Source organism: Pleurodeles waltl, chromosome 9 (genome assembly GCF_031143425.1).
Source record: "Pleurodeles waltl isolate 20211129_DDA chromosome 9, aPleWal1.hap1.20221129, whole genome shotgun sequence".
Lineage (NCBI taxonomy): Eukaryota > Metazoa > Chordata > Amphibia > Caudata > Salamandridae > Pleurodeles > Pleurodeles waltl.
Window position 1 is genome coordinate 418,753,479 of NC_090448.1, and position 25,000 is coordinate 418,778,478.

Consider the following 25,000-nt stretch of genomic DNA (forward strand, 5'->3'; position numbering starts at 1 on the left):
TATATCATGTTCGATCTAAAACATAGAATTACAATTTCAGTCTCTTCAAGCAAAACTTATTTTGCCTCCTTCACTGCCTTTAACTTACTCTGCATTCAGTAAACGGAGGCCTACTGAGTGTGGAAAAATGAACAGCACCTATTAAACCATTTACCCTCCTTCGAGGCTCCACGTCTTTTAAGGAAGCTTCCAAAAACAGAAGGCGCCCCTGAGATATGCGAGCGCGCGCCAGGTGATTCCTGCAGCCCCTGACACTGCAGAGCTCCCGGGGCTACGGAAGGTGGGAGGATCCACTCTAAGACGAGGCCCCGTCTGGGTCCAATCACCGCGAACCGCAGCGGGTAGGCTGTTTTAAAGAGAAGGGATTGGGTTTTTAGGGTTATTGGAAAACGGGAGAACTCTAGGACGCTTCTGGCACCAGCACAGACACAAGGTAGGGATTACTCAGCGGATATAAATGTCATATAGTATTTTAAAATACCTGTGAACGTGGAAAAGCATATAACACAAGTGTTTTTAATCAGAATAAGAGGACGTTTTTTGAGAATCCGACTCCGGTGTTGACACATGTTCATAGACAGCTTACGTTTATCTGTATGATCGAATTGTGGATGTCTAAGTGTCGGGTGGCTCCGGCAGTGACCATACTGATTATCAGTCACTGCAGAATGTGCAAGGGTTGCTAGTGAAAGTTGTGTTGAAGATAACACTCCCCCGTTGGAGAATTCTACTTTCTCCAGAGGTCGCTAGATCAGATTGAGCCACATTTTTCTTTTAGGTGTGTCACGTTTTCTTCAATTGTAGACCGTCATGCGGTGAGGTGCACTGGTGGTGTCTGTTACACATGTGAGGGGCTTTTTTGTACAACCCAGACGCCGAGATCAGTCGCTTCTAGGCGCTAGAAATAAATCAGACAGTTCAATTTTATGTATGACACCACTAGCCAGTCTTGCGTTTTTAGTTAAGCATATTTTGCAATGTGGGATTTGTAGACTTACTTTTCTTCGTAAGTAGGGATTTAGAAATCTCAGGATCCAAAGTGCTGTTGAATGAACTGCTAGAATGGCTGGAGGGGGCAAGCACTGTAGGACGTTGGGATAACAGAAACTTCAAGTTCCAGAATGCAAAGTGGTATTAGCTAAAATCTAGGACTGGGGGAGGTGTAAGCTGTCATTGAAGGCAATCCACATTAATGGAGAAATCTGAGAAATATTTTCGGATTTTCTTGATGAAAAGGAACGTAAAACTGGCTAAAACTACCATGAAAAGTAATATTAATGATTGTTAGACTGGTGCCAATAATAGCGAGTAAAGTACATCGAAACGTAGTCGCTGCAATTTCAACATTACTGAATGTCTGTAAAACAAGTTCATTGAAATATGAAGGGTCTGTGCCCCTTCGCTTGCATATGTTCCTTCGGCTACAACTTGCATTCCTGCTTGCAGTGTGAATTACACCCACGCACCCACCCCTCAGCCAACTTTCTGTTTCGTGCTGCTTAGGTGTCTGTACCCTCCCACACCTTTCCCGAGGTTCCTCTTTTTATGTTTGTGCAGCTGCCATGACGTTTTCCTAGTCCATTCGTGACTAGCTACTGCACGCCATTTCCTCTTTTATTAACTTTGCATTTTGGGACTTGTAGTCCTGGGTTTACCCATGATGGGATGGCTATTGGCTTTTATCAGTACCATTACATACATTTTGGCATACTTAAATGTAATTTGGAGGAAGCAATGATTGCTTCTTCGGCACAAAAACGATTGCTCCATTATTTGTGTAAATTCATGTTACACCACAGATACTGTTCTTAAAACAGTAGTTACTTCAAGTAGGTTCTTGGGGCAGAAGCAAATCCCAAACATATGACTCCTTTATTTAAGGATTGATTTCTTAAACCTTAAAGTGCCTCCCTAGTGACACGCTTTTAATAAACATACATAATAAAAAATACTGTCCTTCTAGACTGGTGGCTCTTAACCTGTGGCCCAGGGACTCCTGGGGGTCCATCAAGCCTGCTCAGTGGGTCTGTGACTGCTTAGAAAATAAAACACTATCAACAGATTAATAAAGTGTATATAAAGAAAGAAGCAAAATATTAAGTTGAACATTTTAAAACGTTCTATAAATGTGAAGGACTTTGAATTGGATGCCAAACATGACGTTAGTGTCATATTGATCTGTGGGAGTAGCAGTGCTTAATTTGTGCTTGTTGTTTCTGGTGCTGAGCACCAGCACTTATTTTTTAGGGCCGGGGCTTATTCTTCTGCCTCTTGTATTTGCTGCGAGCAAAAGACAAATATGGGAAAGACGGAGGAAGGGAAAAAAGAAAAAGTGTCACAAAGGGAGAAAGTAGAAAGCTGCTAGAGTGACCTGAAGGGGCAGGGAGTGGCTTTATATGGATTGAAGAGGCCCGAGATGGCTTCAGGATTACGCCGCCTCAGTATTCTGTACTCGCACATTTAATTTCAGCAGCCGCGTTTTTAATTTTTAAGAGGAAGGCTTTGGGCACCAGCACGTTTTTATTTATAAATTAAGCACTGTGGAGTAGTGCAAGTGCTTCAAAAGAATGTAGAATGGATGATGGGTGGCCTTGAATTTAGAAAACCTCTAACATTTCATTAAAAGTTTGTTTTTTATATTTGTGAATTAAATAAAATATTTCATCATTTGTGTATTTTTTTGATAAATACTTGTTTCTGTCTATTTAGTATAGTGTTTTGAGGTTCAAGTCATTGAAAATGCTTAGGCGGGGGTCGCTGGCTTCCAGTTATGAGACAGTGGGGTTTTCCAGATTCCAATAATGATTCAGGGGGTACCCAGGTTCCTGCTATGAATAAATAGGGCTCCCTGGGCATGAAAAGGTTAGGAAGCACTGTGCTATGCTGTTTCTTGATGAAAAGTGGTCTTTCTTGTTGCAAATATTGTAAGAATGGGTTAAACTCAATACTGTTAAGAGGGGTGCCTGTTAAGTGTCCACATGTGGGCTTGTTTTCTGCTGAGTGCAAGACTTTATGTTTTACACAAACTATTATACACTGGGAGTTTGAAGGGACAGGGTAAATATAATTGTTTTCCTGTTCATTAATCTTTATTTTTTGGGGGTGAATAACATGTTCGATAGGATCTACTGAATGTGCATGATTTTCTTTTGTAAGAAACCTTCTTATATTTGGTAATTTTTTAGGATCTCTATTGTTACAATGTGTAGTACAATAAGAAACTGGAGAATAGACTTCCACAAAATGTGCTGCATTAGTTGACTTTTCTTGCCACATAAATTGACCTTCTCCATAATTCGAGTGATTTTAGGATTAGCGCACCCTACTGAGCAAGCGCCTGCTTGGCTTTAGACACCAAAGCATGACGTGGAACTATTGGAGATGTTTGTTATTACTCTGATCACCCAGGCCACGGGCTCAACTGAGTCAGCTCATTCGTTTGGGAAATGGTGCTTTATTTTATGAAGTAGCTTGACTGTCTCTCTTGGTTGCACCAGCCTCTTAAACAGAGCTATTTGCTCCCTTGGATTGTGAGCGAGGCTTCTCTTATAGCCCTCAATGTGAACGTAATAACTTCTAGGCGCTTCCTCTGAATTTAAGATGTAGCGCTTAGTCAAGGCACTAGTTTGAAAAACGAATCCTAATTTGCATCTATGTAGTGTTCCCTAATAACCAAATCGTTTGTAGGCGCTCATGACGGGTTAATATAACTCTCCGGAGTAGTTCCAATTGTATCAATCCTGGGAAAATGATAGTCTGATGGTTGTGAGTGACTGCATGCTCTGCATTTTATCAACCAGGGAGGATGATGGCCTGATGCACCACCATTCAGAGACTCCTCCCCCCCCCCCCCCCCCCCCACACACACACAAAAAAAAGGCGCTCTACTGTAATAACTAACAGGGGCACCGTTGTTTATAAAGGCTAGCATAAAAGACGCTTTAGAATTACTGCAGCAAGAGACCGACCCCTGCCATGAATGAAAACAGAAGGAGAAAGATGCCTTCCAGGGACAAAACAAATCAGGCATGCCCCCACCCGCTCCCCTGCGTGGACCCCGCTGACCACTCCAGGGGTCTCCTCTGTGAGGAAAGCGCGCGCAAGAAGCTGGTAATTGTAGTCAATTCGTCATATTGTAGCTGTACATTGCGATTATCGGAATACAAAGTCTTCCTGGATAATTTAGACCTGGCATGGCACAGTTTGAGAGTTTTGCGATACGGTGCGGCGATGTTTTGTACAGCGAAAAAAAAAGCAATTTAGGAAAAAATAACACATTTTAGGTTCCTAAACCGAGTCCCCCCTCACCCCTTTCAAAGAGGGCGGCGGTATTTTGTTTTAAGTAATCGTAAACACGTTTCTGGATTCTGTCTCCTCGCATGAATGGAGTTGCAGGAGCGCCTCATTCCTCCGCGACGGTCTTGCATTCCTCGCTGCAGCTAAAAAGCTGTTGAGCTCCATTTATAGCCCGAGGGCTAATGGGCTCCTGTGCCCCGCAGAAGGCCAGCGAGGAGCCGGTCAGCTCCTGTGTCCCGTAGTGAGTGACGTTCACCCAGTCCCGAGCTTTTAGTTTCTCGCATTAAGCATGTTTGTACTTGCAGCCACAAAAACCGTGATACTACAGGTCCCAGCATGCACAGAACTGCTGACTGAAAAACATAAAGCTGACTGAAAGGATGTTTCAAATGTCACCCGAACCACCCGCTCTCCGTTCTCTAATTGCTACCATTGCCATAACTACAAACGAGTCCTACGGTTCTAAACTGCAACATTCCCAATTCAGAGCTCAGTCCGTATTACAACACGCCAGTGGAACTATAATCAACAGCCATTCTCAAATCATTGACCTCTTTGTGGAATAAATACTTATTTACGCCATTCTGCCACTACATACGCTCCTTACTAGTTTTCCTCCCATTGGACGTGGCTGTTCAGTTCCACCCCTTATGATCATTTCTTCTCTGCTGTAGTTAATTCACAATGATTCCTTCAATAAAAAAATTCTCAATATTCCAGATCCGTACAGTTATATAAAACGTGACGTGTTGAATTTCTCATTGAATCCCTTTGGCTGTGCAGTGTCCAATATATCCTCCCTCCATATTTATGGTATTAAATGTTTCTCTGTGTCCTTATCTTCTGAAAGTTGGTTTGTGTTACCATTTAAAAAAAATAATCGGCACTTTTGATTGTATAACATAGTGATAGTGTACGCAACGGAAACAGCTATTTTATCCCCATATTGTAAAACTTGTTGACCAGGTGTGATTTCTCGTGTTTTGTGTCCATCACATTATCTCGTAATCAGTTTCCTCACTGATGTGCAAAAACTGACTGATCCAGAACATGTTCAATAGTGTCTAATTATTCCGTAGAACAGACCAGATTTCAGTTTTTATCCTGCTGCTTGTTGTAGAATAGCTTGAAACAAATGCCTGTCTCATGTTTACTGTATCCAGCCCTTTCTTGACATGTTCGTTCTTTCACTTTCCCTTCATAAACCTGGGACCAGAGGCCCCAGAATGTAAACAAAAGCAAGCTTTGCATAACCAGTGTGCTGGCCGTAGGAAGTAGGTGCAATAGCTATTTATTTATTGCAAACAAAGTTCATGTCTAGAAACTTTCACTTCAGATAAATGCCAATGAAATGTTGTGATCTTTATGTACCAAACTGAAACACTTCAATGCGTTGAAGAAACACTTCCTATATTTAAAAAAAAAAAAAAAAAAATCTCGTTCTTACATTTAGGGCCTGATTACGACTTTGGCGGAGGAGGTTACTCCATCCCAAATGTGACGGGTATCCCGCCCACCGTATTACGAGTTCCATAGGATATAATGGACTCATAATTCAGGGCGCGGGATTTCCGTCACATTTGGGATGGAGTAATCCCCTCCGCCAAAGTCGTAATCAGGCCCTTTGTTGTTTAATTTAAACTCCCAATATTTGAAGATTGTGCATGTTCTTTGGCAGTTAGAGATGAATGAAATCACTAATTCGGCCTTGGCTCAACTGCCAAGTCATTTTAAGACATGAATAGAGTGGGCAGTTGCCCAGGGCACAACCTTCCAAGGGGTCCGCCCCCTGCTCACCTTCCACAAGCACAACCAAGTGGACCATTGCACCGGCAGAGTTTGCCTGGGTGGGTAGGTACTGCTTGTTCATCCACTTGACAGTGCCTCTCTTGTTTCTGGCCTCTCTGCTGTGATTACTCTCCAGGTACACAATCACTTCCAAGATTGGTGAAGGGCCCATCTTGTCTGATATTAGGAATTGTCCTACCTTGTTCTTCTCTTCCTTATTTGTCCAATTCTTAATAACAGCCCTGTGAATCATTTGTGGTGGGGGTCTCCCATCTGAACTGAATTCAACCTGCATTTTGATTCTCTTTGTCTGGGAGTCTGAACTTCCGATTCTGAGATAACTGTAGAGTCCAAGACGCACACTCTAATGCAGCAGACAGGTATTCTGGTGCTGTGAGACTACAGACAAGTTGTGGGTGCCTCACATACTGACATTAGGTGTGAAACTATCACCCACACCATCTACTCTGATTTATTAAATTGTTTATGTTTTTTATTTTAGGTTTAACGTCCAGGGTGGGGTGAGCTGGATGTTTTTGTTCAGGTTGTCTAAATTAACTAGCAGAAGGTAAAAAAGTTAGTTACCATAATGTATCCCAAATGGTTAGAAACATAATCTTAATGTTTCTGCTGCTTTCTCTCCAAGAAGATTGGGTAGATTTAAGTAGGGGTGATGTCCTTGTCCTTGAAAAAGACATAGGGGGTGATTCTAACCCTGGCGGTCGGTGATAAAGCGGCAGCCAACCCGCCAACATGCCGGCGGTCCAAAATATGGAATTCTGACCCTGGCGGGAACCGCCAACACAGGCCGCCACATTAACACTCCGACCGCCACGGCGGGACCGACAAACAGCGCGGCGGTCACCGCCAACAGACAGGCGGCAGACAATGTACCGCCCCCACTATTATGACCGGCCAATCCGCCACCTTTTCCGGGGCGGGAGCACCGCCGATAAAAACACAGCGGAAACAGACTACGAACGGGAAAACGCGCACCTCTACGCACTCCACGAGGAAGGAGGACAGCATGGAACCCGAATTAAACATCCTACCTGCTCTCGTCTACGTGCTCATCTACCACGAGTACGAACGCCGGCGCAGACGACAACGGTGAGTACTGCACCTACGACACAGGGGAGGGGGGAGGAGGAAAGGTTACGTGCACACACATACGCGATACACCCACCCCCCCAAACCATGTACACACCAATGCAGAGCAACAAGTCACAGTGAAACCACCCAAACCCCCGTAAAAAAAGCAAGGACATAATTAAATTGTGACTCGAAATTTATGGGAAATAAAAAACACTGATAAGTCACGGTCAAATAGCAACAACAATTCAAAAATACCAATTCAATATCCAGTGCATACGATAAACCAAGGCAATAAGTCCTGCATATCTAACGATATTCCAAGTGTCCGTGGGCCAAAGTGTATCAACACAAGGGCAAAGCCCACACAGGAGACCTGAGCCCTTTGGAGAGAACACTGCAGGGGCATCTGCTGAAAAAACTACAGGCACCTCAGGGGGAAGGGAAGGGGGGGGGGGGGCACCACAGCCACATGAGTCCACGACGCCAGATCCACGAAGGGGCCACCATGCCCACTGTGCCATCCTGGGGAGTGCAAAGCCACAGTCTCTCAAGTCTCTACAGTGGGTGGCTTGCCCACTGTGCCATCCTGGGGAGTGCAAAGCCACAGTCTCTCAAGTCTCTACAGTGGGTGGCTTGCCCACTGTGCCATCCTGGGGAGTGCAAAGCTACAGTCTCTCAAGTCTCTACAGTGGGTGGCTTGCCCACTCGGCCATCCTGGGGAGTGCAAAGCCACAGTCCATCAGGTGGATAACAGTCTCCACCGGTCAAAGAGGAGGCATGGTGGGCACAGTGAACCGTGAACAGTAGCTCGAGACAGATCCAGCACTGTCATTGTGCCAGTGGTGCTTGAGACGGCGGGGCCCAGCGGAGCAGTGCTTGAGATGAAGGGCCCAGCGGAGCGGTGCTTGAGATGAAGGGCCCAGCGGAGCGGTGCTTGAGACGGCGGGGCCCAGCGGAGCGGTGCTTGAGATGAAGGGCCCAGCGGAGCGGTGCTTGAGATGAAGGGCCCAGCGGAGCGGTGCTTGAGATGAAGGGCCCAGCGGAGCGGTGCTTGAGACGGCGGGGCCCAGCGGAGCGGTGCTTGAGACGGCGGGGCCCAGCGGAGCGGTGCGGTGCTTGAGATGAAGGGCCCAGCGGAGCGGTGCTTGAGATGAAGGGCCCAGCGGAGCGGTGCTTGAGATGAAGGGCCCAGCGGAGCGGTGCTTGAGAGGAAGGGCCCAGCGGAGCGGTGCTTGAGAGGAAGGGCCCAGCGGAGCGGTGCTTGAGAGGAAGGGCCCAGCGGAGCGGTGCTTGAGAGGAAGGGCCCAGCGGAGCGGTGCTTGAGAGGAAGGGCCCAGCGGAGCGGTGCTTGAGAGGAAGGGCCCAGCGGAGCGGTGCTTGAGAGGAAGGGCCCAGCGGAGCGGTGCTTGACAGAAAGGGCCCAGCGGAGCGGTGCTTGACAGAAAGGGCCCAGCGGAGCGGTGCTTGAGACGGCGGGGCCCAGCGGAGCGGTGCTTGAGACGGCGGGGCCCAGCGGAGCGGTGCTTGAGACGGCGGGGCCCAGCGGAGCGGTGCTTGAGATGAAGGGCCCAGCGGAGCGGTGCTTGAGACGGCGGGGCCCAGCGGAGCGGTGCTTGAGAGGAAGGACCCAGCGGAGCGGTGCTTGAGACGGCGGGGCCCAGCGGAGCGGTGCTTGAGATGAAGGGCCCAGCGGAGCGGTGCTTGAGACGGCGGGGCCCTGTTCAGCGGTGCTCTCCTCCACGGCGGGGCCCTGTTCAGCGGTGCTCTCCTCCACGGCGGGGCCCTGTTCAGCGGTGCTCTCCTCCACGGCGGGGCCCTGTTCAGCGGTGCTCGTACAGTAGGTCAAGGGAGCCAGACCTGGCCTGGACTCCCTGCTCAGTCGCCCTCCGACCGTGCTGTTGCTGGACCCTTCGGTGACGGAGTCCTGGGACCTTTGGTGTTCTTCCTAACACCCGGGATGGGGCTTGTGGGCCCCTCCTGCTCCGCGCTCCTGCTGGCTGACCTTTCCGCCCTGCTTCCCTTTCGCTCCTTAGATGGGGCTCTCGGGCCCTTGCCTCCCCTAGATGTTGTGGCTGGTGAAGTGGGCGAACTTTGCTCCTTGGGGGCAGCCGTGTCAGTCCTCTCACGGCGCCCTTTAGCTTCCTGGTCTTCTTGCCTGGTGGGGGGCTGGCTGTCCCCTTACTGCTGATTGAAGTGTCACTGCTGGCAAAGGGTGGGCTCCAGAACCCATGCACCACAGTGACACTCGAAGCTGGGCTGGTGGTGGCTGAGGTGCTCTTGGGACTCTTTGCAGATGGAGGGGGTGGGTCAGTGGAGGGAAAGAGGTCAAGATTAGCAAGGAAAACTTTCTTAGGACCAAGGTAAAAGGTAGGAGAAGTGGTGATGGAAGTGGAGGAAGAGGATGTGGTTGTAGGAGAGTCAGGTGTGCTGTCTTTGGGTGCAGGTGCTTGTGCTGGAGGCTGTCGTGAGGTGGATGGCTGTTGGGTGGGTGTCTGCCTGCGTTTGTGTCTCTTGGAAGAGGGGGTGACAGACGCAGTGGGAGAGGACACAGGGGACGTGTAAATGGTAGTGGGGGTGGTGACTGCACGTGTGCGGACTGGACTGGAGGGTGTGCTGGTGATGGAAGCACTGGCTGATGGTGGTGTGCATGCAGGTGTGAGTGTAGACGTCACAGGGAGGGAGGAGGGAGACGAGGAGGAGGGGGACACAGAGGTGGTAGTGACTGTTGGAATGTCTGCATCTGGGTGTTGCTTGCGTGAATGCTTGTGGGTTCTGTGGTGCTTGTGCCTGGATGAACTGCCCTTGGGTGTTGAGGTGTGTGCAGGCTGGTCTGATGGTGTGGATGGGATAGGCTGAGGAACAGGAGACGGAGACAGGCTCGAGGCAGTCAGAAGAGGGAGGCTGGAAACAGGGACAATGGCTGCCGTCAGTGCTGAGGCCAGAGCATTGAACGATCGTTGATGGGCAGCCTGACCCGAATGAATGCCCTCCAGGTAGGCATTGCTCCGATGCACCTCCCTTTCTACCCCCTGGATGGCATTCAAAAGGGTAGTCTGCCCAACAATGATGGTCCTGAGGAGGTCAATGACCTCCTCACTGAGGGCAGCAGGGGTAACAGGGGCAGGGGCTGAGGTGCCTGGGGCGAAGGAGACGCCCGCCTTCCTGGGCGAGCGGGCACGGAGCGTAGGCTGAGGGGCTGCTGGGAGGGCGGGGCTGGTGCACTGGGTGGCGGCTGTACCTGTAGAGGCGGGGGGCCCGGATGTTGCCGCCACCGCTAGGGAGCTCCCATCCGAGGACGTGTCGCTGTCGCCACCACCGGTCACCGTTGTGGTGCTCCCCTCGCCCTCCGGATCACTGGTGCCCTCGGTGTCTGTTCCTGGTCCCACCGGGGCCTTGTGACTTGCAGCTCCCTCGTGCTCCGATGCCAATTCTCCTCCGCCTGATGATGCTAATGCACAGATGCACAAGAAGACGAAGAAGAAGGGTGGGGGGAGAAAAACGAAGACCAGGTTGAGTGCATGCAATGTCAACACCGTTGGCGGAGAGGACAGACACAGGAGCCTCATGCACTAAGCCGCGCATTCGGGGTACACTACTCAGTACTTCGGACTAGGACAACAGGTCTAGAGACGACAAAGGCGCACATGTGTGATGCTGGACCATCGATAGCTGTACTTGTCACCCTACAGAGGTGGGGGCCGGGAGCACAGGGCCATGCCTAAAGGAGAGGACTACACTACAGAAAGCGCCCTGGCCTAATGTCACCCCCAACCCTCCTCCCCCACCCAGACGCCTCCACTGCGCAGAGAGATAGCAGAATGTGCTGATACTCACCCCCTTATGTCTGCTGTGATGTCCTCAAGCGCCCATCCAAATCAGGGTAGGCCACCGCCAGGATCCGGGACATCAGGGGGGTCAGGGTACGACTGGCACCCCTCCTAGGTTGGGAGGCCATCCCCAGCAGTGACTCGGCGGTCTTCCTGGTCCCGCGGCGGATGTCCTCCCACCTCTTGCGGCAGTGGGTGCCCCGTCTGACGTGGACCCCCAGGGCCCGGACTTCCTTGGCGATGGCACGCCAAATGTCCACTTTCTGATGGGCGCTCACCTATTTGACATGTACAGGGTGGGAAGGAAAAATCATAATTTTTCTGCATGTTAGATGCGATTGGGCCCCCCCTCCCCAACCTTGCCATATGGCACATGCTCTCATCTGTCGTGCCTTGCACTCCTCATTCGCCCCCCACCCCACCAACTTAGCATCCACCCCACTCCACACAGGCATAGCCCATTCAATGTGCACCCAGTGTACTTACCTGTTGGTCTGGAGGACCATAGAGTAACGCATACTGGGGGAGGACCCCATCCACAAGTTTCTCCAACTCCTCAGACGTGAAGGCAGGGGCCCTTTCCCCAGTCGCAGCAGCCATTGTCACTTCCAGACCGAGGTCACAGCAGCACTTGCAGTATAGGTCCTCTCCTGTGGATGATCAGGTCTTGAGTGATTAAGCAGATAGAAAATGGCGGTCACGCCCGCGGCGGTGCGTACCGCGACCGCCGGCGCACCTCGTCATTGGCTCCTGAAACCCATAGGCCTCAATGTTAGCCAATGCGTCTTCGTATAGCGGTCTTCGACCGCCTACCGCCACGGTGTGCCACGCCAGCGCATTGACCTCACATCCCATTGTCCCACTTCACAGGTCAGGCAGCCGCCATTTCAAGGGCCCACATGGCATAATTTGTACTGCGTCACACAGGCCTAGGCCTTGCATTGCCACACATACACGCCTTTCAATACATAGATAATCGTCTGCTATGCATGCAGTGGTGAACGTACCTGTGATTTGCTTGACTCTGTGCGCCATGTTGTCGTTCCTAGGCACCGTCCGCTGGGACTTGCGAGGAGAAGGATGAATCCTCGCATGTACCGACCGCTGGTGGACCTGTCGACAATGGAAGAACGCCACATCATACTACGATACCGACTTGACCAAGCCACTATACATGAACTGTGTGCCCAGCTGGAGCCAGCCCTGATGTCCCCCATCCGCCAACCCACAGGAATTCCCCCTCTAGTGCAGGTTCTGTCAGTCCTCCATTTTTTGGCAAGTGGCTCATTCCAGACAACAGTGGCCATGTCATCTGGAATGTCTCAGCCTATGTTTTCAAAATTCTTGTCTAGAGTGTTGTCTGCCCTGACAACACATGCAGCGCTACATTGTATTCCCTGAGGAGGTTGATTTGGCCACAGTGAAGGGTGATTTTTATGCCCTTGGACATATCCCCAACATAATTGGTGCCATTGATGGGACCCATGTGGCTTTAGTACCCCCAAAAGACGATGAGCAGGTGTACAGAAACAGGAAAAGTTACCATTCGATGAACGTCCAGGTGGTCTGTTTGGCTGACCAGTACATCTCCCATGTGAATGCCATGTTCCCTGGGTCAGTGCATGACGCGTATGTGATGCGAAATAGCAGCATCCCTTATGTGATGGAACAGCTACAGAGACAACGTGTGTGGCTAATTGGTGACTCTGGTTACCCCAACCTGCCTTGGCTATTGACCCCAGTGAGGAATCCCCGGACCAGGGCAGAGGAACGGTACAATGAGGCCCATGGGCGAACTAGGAGGATCATTGAAAGAACCTTTGGCCTCCTGAAGGCCAGGTTTAGGTGCCTGCATATGACAGGGGGATCCCTGATGTACTCACCAAAGAAGGTGTGCCAGATCATCGTGGCCTGCTGTATGCTTCACAATCTGGCATTGAGACGTCAGGTGCCCTTCCTGCAGGAGGATGGTCCAGATGGTGGTGTTGAAGCAGCTGTGGAGCCTGCGGAGAGTGAAGAGGAGGAAGACGAAGAGGACGACCCAGACAACAGGGACAGAGTTATCCAACAGTATTTTCAGTAGCACACAGGTAGGAATCACCCACGCCATTTAACATTTACTGAAAGCCCCCTGCATCTTTACTTTGTGTATTTCCCCCCAGTTCTTTTAAACTGAAGTTTGATTTTCCCTTCCCTTTTCAGTGCTGTATGACCCACTGCGTGACTTCTGCTTGGTTAGCCCATGGACTAATGCTTATTGACATCGGTATGTTGTCCACACATACATTACTTATCAATAATGTTCTGTTATTTGTTATACATTTGTAAATAATACAGGCTAACTCCAGAATGATTTCTGTGCAATGAGTGATTTATTTTTAGTGCTATATATTGGTACATGATATTAAAACGGTGATGGGTGAGGGTGGAGTTATGTCCATGGCAGAGTCCAGTTCTCGGTCGCACAGGTGCATTGTCCATATGCCTGTGGAAGGATGGAGCAGGGGCAGTTCAAGGTTGGACAGGGTGACACTGTGGGACAGTGGAATGACATCCGGGGGGATATTAGGCTGGCGGGGGGCTTGGCATCCTACTCTGTCTTCCTTTGAGATCTCAGGTTCCTCTTGCGGGGTGGTTGTTCTTCAGCAGGAGGTGGGGTTCTGGTGGCCCGTCGTTCTGTGGGGGCCTCCTGACCACTAGCGCTGGCGGTAGGCTGTTCCTGGCTAGTGACAGGGGCCCTTTGCGGTGCCACATGGTCCCGCAATGTGGTTTCTATCCGGTTGAGGGCCTGGACTATGGTCCCCATAGCGGTAGCAATGTTCCGGAGTTCATTGCTGAACCCCATGTACTGTTCCTCCTGCTGTGCCTGGATCTCGGTGAACCTGGCCAGTACCGTCGCCATTGTCTCCTGGGAGTGATGATATGCTCCCATGATGGTGGTGAGGGCCTCTTGGAGAGTCGGTTCCCTGGGCCTGTCCTCCCCCCCCCCGCCCCCCCCCCTGTCGCACAGCAGCCCTCCCAGTTGCCCTGTTTCCCCGGGCCTCTGTCCCCTGGACGGTGTGCCCACTACCACTGCCCCCAGGTCCCTGTTGTTGTTGGGGTGTTGGGTCAGCCTGGGTGCCCTGTAGTGGCGGACACACCGCTGATTGACGCGTCCGCGAGACAGAGGCATGGGCCCGCTGGGTGGGAGCTGTGCTGGTGTTCCCAGAGGGGTTTGGGTCTGCTGTGGCCTGTATTTGTGTGTGGGGAACCGACTGTCCAGAGGTCCCCGATGGTCCGGGCTGGTCGTCAGGTTCTAGGTCGACAGAGCTGCTGTCCTCGCTGGGGGCCTGTTCTGGGGGTGGGATGGACAAATCTGGACCCTCCGTGGCGGTGTGTTGGCGTTCGGGCCCTGCAGGGGTAAAGGAGTATGGTTATTGTTTCTGTGTGTGCCATGGCGTGCATTTTGAGTGCCCTTGTCCCCCAGTGCTGGCATTCCCTTGTGGGAGGTGTTGTGAGGGTTGGGGGGGGGGGTGTATGGGTATGTGCAATGGTCATGCTTTGGTGGTGGCTGTCTATGGTTTGTGTTGGCATTCAGGGGTTGGTGTTGTTTAGGGTGGGTTGTGCTGGTGAAACATTGGCAGGGAGGTTGTGTGCTGGGGGGTTGAGATTGGGGGGTGAGGGGGGGGAAGTTGGCATGCTGGTGGTTGGGGGGGGGGGTGAAGTAGTTGAGATTCGACTTACCAGAGTCCATTCCTCCGTGTACTCCAGCGAGGCCATCAGGATGCAGGATGTTTACCACCTCTTGCTCCCATGCTGTGAATTGGAGTGGAGTGGGTGGGGGTCCGCCGCCAGTCTTCTGCAAAGCGATGTTGTGCCTGGAGATCATCGAGCGCACCTTCCCCCGTAGGTCGTTCCATCGCTTTCTGATATCTTCCCGATTTCTGGGATGCTGTCCCACAGCGTTGACCCCGTCTACGATCCTTTGCCATAGCTCAGCCTTCCTTGCTATGGTGGTGTGCTGCACCTGTGTGCCGAAGAGCTGGGGCTCAACCCTCATGATTTCCTCCACCATGACCCGGAGTTCTTGGTCCGAAAACCTTGGGTGTCTTTGGGGTGCCATGGGGTGGTGTGGATGAGGTGTGGGGTGGTGTTTGTGGTGATGTGCGTGGTGATATGTGGTGATGTGTGCGTACATGTGGTGTTGGTGATGAAGTTGGGTTCCTGTGTGTGTTGGGGTTTTCTATTGCTGTGCTCGCTCTCTCTATCTCTATCTCTCTCGCTCTCGCCTTCACTCCGATTTCCAACTAGTGGGGGTTTGTGGGTGATGTGGGTGTGTGTTTTATAGTTGATTGGATGTGTGGGTGTGTTGTTTGTATGTGTCTCAGGTGTGCGTATTTCAAAATGTCCAATGTGGCTGTGTTTTGGAGCTGTGTGTGTATTTTGAGCGTGGCGGTGTGTACCACCAATGGAATACCGCGGTTGAAAGACCGCCGCGTGGATTCGTGGGTCAGAATGGCATGGGCGTGTTTGTGTTGGCGTGACGGTGGAGGTTTGGTCATCTCCAGTTTTCCGCGGCCCGCTGATGAGGCGGCCTTCCTTGGATGTCGGATTTTTGGCGGTTTCACAGTTGGTGGTCAGAATGACCGTGGCGGTTTACCGCGGCCGTAGAATGGCGGACTTCTGACCGGCGGTAAGGGCCTTTTACCGCCGAGGTCAGAATGACCCCCATAATGTACATCCAGGTGACATACTTAGACTTGGTCACATACAGACCATAGTAAATAAACAGTGGAATATAAAAAATATAATAACTAAATGCACTGTAAAAGTAGTCAGGACTAGTTTTTTCTCTGACCTTTTGTCCTGTGTTTTTTTTTTTTTGGTCCAGAATTGTGACTCTTTGACCTGAATTTTTAAGGTGCTGTCCAAAATTTGGCTCCCCAGGGCCAAAACTCCACCAGACTGGGCTGGGGGCACACCATACCTCTACACATATATGCACAAGTATGCATTTTGTTTTTAAAAAATGGCTCCTACAGCGCTGCCATCCTGACTCCCACTGTTGCTCCTCTCCTTCGCGTTGTAGTAGGCTTGGGTTGAACTCCGAGGAATTCGGCAGAGTTACAGAAAAACTCTGTGGTATTCTGCGGAGTTCTGTGAGCAGGTAGATTCGGGCAAGTCGCTCTTCTTGTGCTGATTTTCAGCGCCAGGAGTTTCTTCTGCGCTATGAAACCATTGTGAACTACACCACGCTCCTGCTTGAGTAGATTTTCTACTTGAGCAGCACCTTTCCAACTTGAATTGTCATGGCCTGCCGCAACCGCCTGCATTGAGAAATCTCGCCAAGAGGTGTTTTAGTGCCTGAAAATGGTGCTAGAGCACTCAAATTTTCCCTTGTGGTACCAACTTAACATTGGTGAGCAGCGTGTGAGAAACTCGACCACGCAGCGTTTGCAGTTTTGCCAGAACCCCATGTTCCAAGCAGAGCTTGGAGTGTGCAAAACTCTGCAAACTCCACCAGTGGAGCAGAATTTTTCATCCACCCTTAACTGTCAGCTCCTGGTCTTCCGAGGAGGAGGCAGAAGGGAGCACCCCCAGAAGCGGCAAGCAGGAGTGCCTGTGATGTAGGTTGGGAAGCAGAAGAAGCTCACATGGGGGGAGGTACCTGGTTGTCTTGTGTGCTCTGGAGGTGGGAGAATGAGGCTCGCCTACTTCCCTGCCTATGGGAGTAACTCAAGAGGATATTACATCTCTGACTGAGGCATTCCTTATGGTTTTCTTCCTTTTCATTTTGCTTGCTGGCTTATTTTTTTATTTTTTAACGTTTTCCTATGCTGATGTCAGATTTGAAGGTAGGCATACGGGACTGGCAATTAAAGACTTCAGTGCCTAAGTGGATGGTTTAATGCAAAGAATTAGTTGGTGAGCGTGAGTAGCATAAAGTTTGAAATACAAATTAGTTGCCAGTGATTCCAGGCAATGTAAGAGTCCAGGTCTATGAGCGGTTGTGAGATGATGGAGAGTCTATTGTATATTATGCTGTTTCTTACTACAGATTCAGTATTCTGCAAAATGATGAGCAACCGTTTGAGGGAAAAGTTGTATAATGGGTTTTGGGAGGCAGTCGATAGAAGGTAGGTCTGCCCCTTAGGTTGATTAGGTGGATGGTTAGCCCACATTTAAATTGGTATGTTTTTGAGCTATGTTTCTTGGGCTGTAAAATAGCCCAGGTATATATTCAGCCATTTTGTCCCCCTCTTTCATTCCTTTTATAGGTACATGGTGGTGGGTCAGAAAATAGTTTTCTTAAAAACAATAGATAGTTTCTCTTACCGTGCAGGATTTGAACGATGGGCATCGAGCGCTTGCAACCAGCGTTATGCTTATTGAAGGAGGCAGGCATATTTGACATGGTGGCTCCGGAAGCCTTCGAGGGCTCAAGGCCTCCGTGATGGGCGGCAGCAGGAGTCGCGGCAGCGGGTATGGTAGATTCACCACAGCGCGGTAGAGGCATGATGTCAGGGCAGCAGGTGAGGGGCCGGGGCTTTGCTCGAGCATGGGAAATAGCTTCTGCAATGGGTAGGGCCGTGGGGAGCCCGCGGGATGGCCATCTAGCCAAAACTGGAGTTCGTCATGGAGAGGGAGGGTGGTACCAAAAGAGTAAAGACATGCGGCCCACGGAGATGGAAACTGGGGCCACCAGTAATAGCAACACAAGGAAAAGGGGGGCTGATGGCACGGGGGCTGCCACGCTCATTAGAGGCCCATTGGGCCATCTGGCAGCCTTGGAGGGGCCTTCATTAGTGATGCATTTTCCCCCGCCTTCTGCAGCCGGCATAGTGGCAATGGGAGGAAACCGCCCCACTTCTGTTAACAAATCCAGCACGGCAGGGCACACATCACATGGCATACCCTCACGTTAAAGGGGGGCCATGCTGTGCGGGACCATTTGGACACCTTTCAGGGTGGTGGGGTCTTATGCGGAGCACCCGATTTCTTGGCAGATGCAAGGAGAAGTGGGGGGGAATAGAGGAGGCAGTCGTGATTATGGCTGGGGGGGAATCAGCAGATCTGCATATCAGTGGCCCCTACTCTCAGGGCTCCGAGGGGATCAAGGCTCACTGGTCTGCAGAGCATGGTTGGAGGCCACAGTCCCCACAGGCAGTGTGTGACATGAATATAGGGGGGGCCAGTAAAGAAGCTCCCAGTGGGCCAAACAATAGGCCCTGCCTCAGCCACAGCCGGGTTGAAGTGGAGTGCAGGGGAGAAGAGGGTAGAGGACAGGGGTCGAACAGTCAAAAAGGTGAAGGCTTCACGGGCAGGGGCATTGGACACCACTGCAGTGTTATTTGGGCTCTTCCACATACAGGGGCTCAGGCTAAGCACGATGGGGCAGCCAATCAGGGACATGACAAGGGGGGATTTTGGGGGACAGGGGTCAAGGTTTGGGGAAGGGGGCTCTGTCCAGACATGGGAGCCCCAATAAAGGGGGGGGGGGGGCAATTCACAGCCTGTCAGTGGGGGGTTATTGGCAGTGGGTTCCGGGGTCAAGGGAGTACTGCGAGCCTATGGCAACTAACCCCAGCACACCGGTCACATCTGTTCATTTACAGAATTGGCAGGTAGGCGGTCAATGAGACACGAGAGAGCTGGGTACGGCTCTTTTGCCCCTAAGGGAAGAGAAGAGAAGAGATGGCAGGGCCCCGTGTGGCCAGCTGGAGGGTGACGTGGGACGTATGCGACGCTGCTACACAAAGGTCGAGGGTGGCCTTGGCAGTGCAAAAAGCTGGACTGTATAGTACGATCCCTGGCATGCATCGTCGTGAAGCTAAACAGGATGAGGTATGGCAGGCCTAGGGCACTTCACGGCCACGGGTTGAGCTTTTGGCAGTCATGGTATGTGCATTGGTGGTGAAACTGAGTGGGCGAAGAGCCCGGAAAAATGCTCTTGAGCCCTGCTCCTGCTGGGGGAGGATACATACCTGGATTACAATGAGGAGAGCTTGGAAGAAGGTGAGGTGGTAGATAATGGCACTTATTCAGATGAGGAGCACAGGTGGTGGCAGTCTGGAGTATGTGGGCTAGCAGGCGGAGGGTAGATAATGCGGTTGTTCGTAGTGTCTTACAGATGGCTCTTGCACAAAAAAAACGCAGCATGGAGGCTGGCGGTGGTGGATGTTTGTGACTGGTTAGGCGGCTGGATCCGGGGAGAAGGCTGACCTTGACGCCAGATGAGGTTGACAAGAATGCTGGGGTTACACGGAAACTGATTTCTGCTGAGGCGGATGCTCATGGGGGTGAAGACAAGGAGGATTTGCGCCTGTGCAAAGGCTTATATGCCAGGATACAGTGGTAGGTATGGAAGAGACAGGGTTGTTGGGGTAACTGCACATTGTACTCTTCTGGGGTGACGGCACAGGCCAAGTCTCAGGGAGACATAGCGGGGGCCAGAAAGGACAAGAAAGAATCATCTGGGAAGGACTGGGACAGTGCAGGGGCAGAGACTGACTTGGGAGGGAGCGTGTGAGAGAGCAAGGAGTGCAACATTTAAAAAATTGAAATATGTGAGGGTGACGAAACCCTTGGGGGTGGATCTAATGCTATCCACCAAAGGAAAGATTTGGAAAGGGGCGGACACTGAAATGTTCAAGCTCCTCCATAGGGAACTTAGGGTGAAGGAAGGGTCAAGGGAGGAAAAGTACGAGCTTTCAAAAAAGTCTAAGGTGCCTATGAGGATTTAAAAACTGGACTGCTGCTTTTCGAATATTCACCAGTGTTTACTGCGAACAATATCCAGAGGGGTCAGTGGTGGTTAGTTAAGTATTTGGACGTGATCCGCAAGGCTCAGATCATGTGTGGGGGGACGGGGGTATGATGACGAGTTTCGGGCACGTCTGGCGTGGGACCCTAAGGCGAAATGGGGGAGAGATTGATAATGATCTGTGGCAGCAGAAAGTGGGAAAGGTGAAATATGGGAAGGCCATTTTTACAGCCAGTGGCCTCTCAATAGTTTATCGCCACTTTCGAGGCCATCCTACCTGGGGGAGGGGGGTGTGCAGGGACCAAAGGACAAGTGGGTGCACTTGGGGCCTGCTGGGATTTTAATAAAGGGCTTTGCACACAAGAATATTGCAAGTTCAAGTATGAGTGCTCAAAATGCTCTGGTCATCATGCGCTCATCCAGTGTTACTGGGGTGCACAGGGAAGTGAACCAGGGGAACTGGAACACTGGTCAAGGACAGGCGAGTACATCTCACAGTACACAAGGGAGTTTCGGGGAGGTAGAGGCTCCCAAGGGGCCATAGGAAAGGTCTCATATGCCAATTGACTTGGGGTGACTGGATTGCTGGCTGATTCATTACTCAGACAGAGAGGCGGCTAAACTGTTAAGCAACGGTTTCACCTGGGGATTCAGGCTGGAGCAAAATAACCATGGGCACTCAGATAGGAAGAGAATCTAAAACTGGCAAAAATGCACAGACAGGATGTAGAGGGAAAACTGAGGAAAGAAATATGGGAAGGATTTTATCCCCTGTTGGAGTGGTCCCTAAAAACAGGACGGTAAGTTCAGGCTTATACAGTACCTATTGTGGCCCGAAGGGCAGTTTGTAAACAACTTAATTGTGGAAGAGACACCCTCTTCTTCCTCCTGTTCAGTGGATGCCGCCATGTCAATAGTGGAACAGGTAGTCCAGGGGGCGCCAATCGCAAAATGTGACATAAAGTCTGCATTTCAGACATTGCCAGTACACCCAGGGGACTTTCCTCTGCTCAGAATACAGTTTGAGGGACAGTGGTATTTAGACAAGGCCTTACCCATGGGATGGTTCCATGTCTGTCTGTGCCCTGTTTGAGCTTTTCAGCTCTTTCCTACAATGGGTCTTCACGCAGCACACTAGTCAGAACACAGTAATGTACTACCTGGATGACTTTTTATTTGTGGGTCAACCCGATTCGACGCACTTCTAACAGCAGTTAGGGCAGTTCCAGGAGCTCAATGAGGGAAAATAAACAGAGGGACCCAGTACAGCCTTATCTTTCCTAGGATTGAAATGGATTCAATGAGCATAGAAGCACGCCTACCCATGGATAAAAAGGCTCAGATGCAACTATTGGTGACCACTATGTTGGCAAAAAAGAAGGTGACAGTTCAGGACATACAAGTTCTGCTTGGGCATCTGAACTTTGCATGTAGAGTACTTATAGTGGGCATGATTTTTTGCAGATGCCTCAGCCTGTCCTTGACTGGTTTGTCTCAACCTCATCATCATGCAAGGCTTTCAGAGGGGGCCAAGGAGGACCTGCGAATGTGGGGCAAATTCTTGGAAGATTTTAATGGAGTACTCATGGGGGTTCTGAAGGAATGGGAGTGGAATGTGCAGCGGGCGGGCAGGGTTTTGGACTGTACTAGCAGAGTAGGTGGTGCGCAGAGGATTGGCCAAACTCTTGGAGACATCAGGGGAGGAGCATCCCCTTTCTCAAGTTCTTTCCCCTGATAGTAGTAGTGGTGATGTTATGGGGTCAGGAACTTGCAAACCGTACGGATAGACAACATGTCAACAGACAATCTGCCAGGGTCACAGTGGTTCTCAAGCTGTTACAGGTCTTTGTGTTGGAATGTTTGAGGCATGATGTAGTTTTTAAAGCACACCACATCCCTGGAGTGAACAATGACTTTGCGGATGCTTTGTCTCGTTCACAGTGGGAGAGTACCCATGGGCTGACCATGGAAGCAACAGGTTCATGACTTGTTTGCCAGTGGTTCTTTGGACAATAGGAGAAAAAGGGTGCTCCAGCTTGTGGTAGGGTTGTTGGCCGAATCCACACTCCTGCTCAGCCATGGGAGGAGTTCTTGGAGAGTGAGGCTCAACGCAGGTCATGAGGCTGGAGCAGAGAGGAGGATGTGGTTCAATTTATTTTGTCAATGATTGAGATTGGCTTGTGTAGAGTGACGATTGTGGGAAAGCTGGCAGGGATTGCATTCTTGGGAAAGCTTTTCTGAGGGTATGCAATGTCTACAGGAGAACTGGGTAGGAGGATACTGAAGGTTGGGTCGGAGAGCAGGGAAAAGGGAATAGAAGGAGGCAGCCATTGACGAGGGGCTTACTAGGGTCAGTGATTGGGGGGGGGGGGGGCCCTCCCAGCAGTGTACAGTGACCTGGAGGAGTAAATTGTATTCTATACTCTGATGTCTTGAATGTTGTTTGAGGCCTTTCAAGTGTCTGAATTATTGAGGGTAAAAGGAAATGGGGGATGCAGTGGGGGTTTGTGGAGCTGTGTTTGCATTAGTCAAAAACAGATCTGAGATCCTTGGACAAAGCAGTAGTCACGCTGACATTCCCAGTTGTGGCACTTTGCCCTGTACGGTGAGGCGTCCGATAGCAGGAAATAACAGGGTCCCTGAACAGGGCGGTTTTCAGACATTACTCTGGCGCCCCAGTTACCCCTTTTCAGTTATTGGCAGTACTGTTCAAGTCATTGAACCGTATTGGGGAGGAACAAGGGGCTTATGGCACACAATTGTTTTGGATTGGGGTGGCCACTGAAGCAGCAAGGTTGGAACAGTGAGAACATCATGAAGTTTGGGAGATGGTTTTCAGAGTGCTTCCGCCGCTATGTGTACTTGGGGGAGGGAGTGTGTTGATTGGAACGGGGATGTTTTCTGTGTGGCTCACCCCATTTTTGTTCTTTCAGGTGCGTTTGTGGGCCTGGAGGTGGTAGAACTATCGATCTGGATCTAGGACACTAATTTATCAAATGGGCAGAAAGACATTAAATCCAGAGCGATTTTGGATCCAATTTGGGGTTAGAGGCGGGCCTGTATACAGTGACATAGTATGGCAAGGGAGGCAGGAGGTGGAAGGATTTGTTGGCATGTTTGAACAGTTTGATTAGGCGACATAGGTACCCTGACGAGTTGGTGTTTCACTTGGGTGAAAATGATATGGTGGTGTGCAAGGGGCCAGCTTTGCTTAAGGAGATTAAAAAAGACCTTAAGGAGATTAAGTGCTAGTGGTCAGGGTGCCACATTTAGTGGACAGCATTTGTTCCAGAGAGGGAATGGAGGGGTGCAAGGCATCGGTCCGCGATTGACAGGGCCCAGAGGAAGATCATTAAAGAAATGCGGGCCTTTTGCAGAGAAAAAGGTTTCAGCAGGGTGGAACATCCTGACTTGAGATATGATGCAGTTGAGTTTTTTTCGTGGTAATGGGATGCATTTGTCTCGGTTCCAAGAAGGAGCAGTACCTCATGCAGTTGCAGGAGGCCCGTAGGACCACATTTCATGTCTGTAAATGAGGGGAAATTTTGGCCTATTTCTATTAGGCCGATCTGCACCTGGGGGCAGAAACCACTTAGGCACCAGGGATTGGTGTGTGTGTTTTGTTTGGGGGCGTGGCAGCCCCTTGGGCAAGGGCAAGGGTCGCTCCCCATGGGGGCACATTACTGTTGGCCATTTCTGCCCTTAAGGGGGGCAGAAAGCCCACCAGAGACCAGGGAAGATTTTATTTAAAAAAAAAAAAGAGGGTGGGGGTATAAATGGGGCCAAAGTTGTTCTGCCCACCGGTGGGCAGATGGGGCAATTACCCCTGATCCACTCCCCCGGGGGGTGGGGCAGAAAGCCTACTAGATGCCAGGGAACTAAAAAACAAACAAAACAAAAAATAGGTTGGTGGTGGCTACCAACCAGTATGGGCATGGTTATGCCCCCACCCCAACTGAAGGGGGTAACAGTCTTTCAGCTCTCTCTCCGCACACTAAAACATCTAATCCCATGGCAAGCAAGAGGTAATTTGATTATTTTGGGATTTGGTTTTACATTTGGGGCATGAGAGCTTGTCTAACTCTCAAAATCATCCCACTTGGAAGGTGAGGGCTGCGCTTTTTGGACTTTGGGACGCTGCCATGTAGAAAAATGTACGAGACCTAGACACATCCTAAAACGAAACATCTGGGTGAGTCCAGGGCTGTGTGCTTCACATGCACCCCGCACAACCTTCTTATCCACAATGCCCTGCAAACGTCCAACTTTGCTTGAAATCACACATTTTTCCCACATTTGTGTGATGGAACCTTTCGGAATATGCAGGAATCCGCAAAGTTCCTACCACCCAGCATTGTCGCATCTATACCAATACAAAATTCTGCCCCACTTGTCAACCTAAAAAACGTTTTTTTTCAAACTGCCCTTTTGGACCCGCTTTGGTCCCCCCACCCCCTCATTTTCGACATGTTTTTGGCTCTTCACTGTCACAGGCACTTGGCCCACCTACACAAGTGAGGTATAATTTTTACCGGGAGACTGAGGGGAACATTGGGTGGTAGGAAATGTGTGCCGATGCGGTGATCCCACACAGAAATGTGGGAAAAATGTGTTTGTTTTTTTTGTTTTCTTTTTTAGCTAAATTTGAGGTTTGCTGAGTATTCTGGGTAAGAAAACACTAGGGGGTCCACGAAAGTCACACTTCCCTGGACTCCCTCGGGTGTCTAGTTTTAAAAAATACACAGGTTTGGTAGGTTTCCCTAGGTGCCGGCTGACCTAGAGGCCAAAATCCACAGCTAGGCACTGTCCAAAAAACACGTCAGATTTCAATGTAAAAATGTGATGTGTCCATGTTGCATTTCCTGTTGTGGGCATTAGGCCTACCCACACAAGTGAGGTACCATTTTTTTTTTCAGGAGACTAGGGGGGAACGCAGAATACCAGAACAAGTGTTATTGCCCCTTGTCTTTCTCTACATTTTGTTCCTTCCAGATGTAAGAGTGTGTAAAAAAGACGTCTATTTGAGAAATGCCCTGGAATTCACATGATAGTATGGGGACCCCAGAATTCAGAGATGTGCAAATAACCACTGCTTCTCAACACCTTATCTTGGGCTCATTTTGGAAATACAAAGGTATTCTTGATACCTATTTTTCACTCTTTACATTTCACCAAATGAATTGCTGCATACCCAGTATACAATGAAAACCCATTGCAAGGTGCAGCTTCTTTATTGGCTCTGAGTACCTAG

The 25,000-nt window shown here is 50.3% G+C and overlaps 1 protein-coding gene across 2 annotated transcripts in view; it reads left to right on the forward strand.

Annotated features, from left to right (window-relative positions):
* Positions 1-245: 245 nt before the first annotated feature.
* Positions 246-25,000, forward strand: part of LOC138259456 (G-protein coupled receptor 4-like) — a 223,020-nt gene continuing 198,265 nt past the window's right edge. Inside the window, exon 1 of one of the 2 annotated variants that reach the window (XM_069207212.1) lies at positions 246-341. The gene's annotated coding sequence lies outside the window, so the exon portion shown is untranslated. Of the gene's footprint in view, positions 434-25,000 lie in introns of both variants that reach the window. The other variant, XM_069207211.1, reaches the window with a different exon arrangement.